Consider the following 3,323-nt stretch of genomic DNA (forward strand, 5'->3'; position numbering starts at 1 on the left):
ACCTCCGCCTCCCATGTTCAAGCGGTTCTCCTGCCTCAGCCCCCTGAGTTGTTGGGACTATAGGTGCATGCCACCATGCCTGGCTGCTTTTTGTATTTTTAATAGAGACAGGGTTTCATAATGTTGTCCAAGATGGTCTCGATCTCCTGACTTCATGATCTGCCTGCGTTGGCCTCCCAAAGTGCTAGGATTGCAGGCGTCATCCACGATCTCCGGCCTTTTAATCGTAAATTGAATTTGAAACGTGTCACATGTACACCAATACTACATAGCCATTAAAAAAAAAATTGTCCTTTGCAGCAACATGAATACAACTAGAGGCCATTATACAAAGCAAATGAATGCAGAAATGGAAAACAAAAATACTGCACATTCTCACTTATAAGTGGAAGCTAAACACTGGGTACATAAGGGTATTAAAAAAAGTAATAGACAACTCAACTCTTAGAGTGTGGAGAGAAGGAGGGACCAAGAACTGAAAAACTGTCTATTTGGTACTACGCTCACTGCCTGGGTGATGGAATTACTCATACTTCAAACCTCAGCATTACACAATATACCCATGTCACAAACCTGCATAGGTATCCCCTGAATCTAAAATAAATTTGAAATTATAAAAAGAGGTCTTACTCTCTCACCTAGACAGGAATACAATACCATGATTATAGCTCAATGCAGCCTCAAATTCCTGGGGAACACAAGCAATAATCTCACTTCAGCCTCCAAGTTCCTGAGACTACAGGAACATTCCACCATGCCTGACTAATTTGTAAAAATATTTTTTCATATAGTTTCTCACAATATTGCCGAGGGTGGTCTCAAACTCCTGGCCTTAAGGAATTGATATGGTTTGGCTCTGTGTCCCCAACCAAATGTCAACTTGAACTGTAATAATCCCCACATGTCATGGGAGGGAACCTGTGGGAGGTAATTGAATCGTGGGGGTGGGATTCTCCCATGCTATTCTCATGATAGCAAATAAGTCTCATGTGATCTGATGGTTTTATCAGTGGAGGTTCTCCTGAAAAAACTCTCTTGCTTGCTCCAATAATTGTGAGACCTCCCTAGCCATGTGAAACTGTGAGACCATTAAACTTTTTTTATTATAAATTACCTAGTCTTGGTTATGTCTTTATTAGCAACATGAGAATGGGTTAATACAGTAATCCTCTTGCCTTAGCTTTCAAAGTAGCTTGAATTACAGGCACATGTCATTGTGCCTGGCTGAAACACTTAGCTTAAAGATGTTCAGTCAGCTAAACAAGAACATAGAAAAATAAACAGAAAAAGAAAACAATGCATGAAGACAATGAGATTATCAACAAAGTGATTAAAACTACAAAATAGAAACACAAAGTGTGGAGCTGAACAGTAAAATACCTGAATTTAAAGATTCACTAGAAGGTTCAACAGCAGTTTTGATCTAGCAGGAAAAAATCCAGCAAGCTTGATAAGAAGTCATTTGAAATTATAGGGTGAGGAAGCTAAAAATAATAAAAAAAAATTAAGAGAGCCTAAGGGACTTATGGGATACAATTAAGATGGCCAATATACTCGTAATGGGAATTCTAAAATAAAAAGAGAGAAAACAGAGCAGAAAAGTTATTTCAAGAAACAAACAGTGGCTGAGAAGTCTGAAACTTTGAGGTAGAAAATGACCTATAATTTAACAAAACTTTACCAACTCTAACTAGTAACAGAGAGACCCACGACAAGACATATTATAACCAGAGATTCAAAAGTTAAAAACACAGAGAATCTTGAAGCCAGCAAGCAAAAAGTGACTAGGCATGTACAAGGCTACCCCTGTAGGATGACCAGCAGATGTCCCAGCCAGAAAACTTCCAGGCAAGAGGTTGTTAGGATGACATACTCAAAGTGCTAAAAAAATGGCGAGTACTAACCAAGAACACTATGTCTGCCAAAACGATCATTTCAAATGAATTTAAAAATAAAAATAAAGAATATTCAAGATCAACAAAAAAACTGTAGAAATTTATACCCACTAAGCCTGTCTTAAAAATTGCTAGTCATTCACATTGAAAAAATAAACTAATGATGAAAGAAACACAAAATTAGGTAAAATATAACATTTTCTAGTAAAGATAATTATGTACACAATTATAATATTCTTTGTTATAATGAAGATGCACAGAATACTTTTAATTCTGCTATAGCTTTGAGATAACAAACACTTAAAAATGACTGTAAATCTGTGCCAATAGATTCAAAATACAAAATGATATAATTTGTGACATCAATAAAACACATAGGGAGCCATAAAGAGGCAGGGATTTATATGCAATAAAATTGCATTGTTGGTAAATATCTATAGTAACAACAAAGAAAATAACTATAGTACTTAGGAGTTTGAGACTCCCCTAGGCAACATGGCAAAACTCTGCCTCTATGAAAATAACAAAAATTAGTGAAGAGAGGTGGTGTATATCTGTGGCCCCAGGTACTTAGAAGGCTGAGGTGGGAGGATTGTTTGAGCTAAGCCTGAGAGGCAGAGCTTGCAGTGAGCAGAGATTGTGCCACTGCACTCCAACCTGGGTGACAGAGCAAGACCATGCCAAAAAAAAAAAAAAAAAAAAAAAGGAAATACCTATAATACACATACACAAAGACATACACACACAGAGTAGTGAGAAAAGAATTAAATCGGCAAGATGGCCGAATAGGAACAGCTCCAGTATCCAACTCCCAGCGCGAGTGACACAGAAGACCGGTGATTTCTGCATTTTCAACTGAGGTACTGGGTTCATCTCACTAGGGAGTGCCAGACAATCGGTGCTTGTCAGCTACTGCAGCCCGACCAACGAGAGCTGAAGCAGGGCGAGGCATTGCCTCACCTGGGAAGCGCAAGGGGGAAGGGAATCCCTTTTCCTAGCCAGGGGAACTGAGACACACAACACCTGGAAAATCGGGTAACTCCCACCCCAATACTGCGCTTTAAGCAAACAGGCACACCAGGAGATTATATCCCACACCTGGCCGGGAGGGTCCCACGCCCACGGAGCCTCCCTCATTGCTAGCACAGCAGTCTGCAATATCACAGCAAGGCAGCAGCAAGGCTGGGGGAGGGGCGCCCGCCACTGCTGAGGCTTAAGTAGGTAAACAAAGCCGCTGGGAAGCTCGAACTGGGTGGAGCTCACAGCAGCTCAAGGAAACCTGCCTGTCTCTGTAGACTCCACCTCTGGGGACAGGGCACAGTAAACAACAAAAGCAGCAGAAACCTCTGCAGACGCAAATGACTCTGTCTGACAGCTTTGAAGAGTGAAGTGGATCTCCCAACACGGAGGTTGAGATCTCAGAAGGGA

The sequence above is a fragment of the Macaca fascicularis genome, chromosome 10 (genome assembly GCF_037993035.2).
Source record: "Macaca fascicularis isolate 582-1 chromosome 10, T2T-MFA8v1.1".
NCBI lineage: Eukaryota > Metazoa > Chordata > Mammalia > Primates > Cercopithecidae > Macaca > Macaca fascicularis.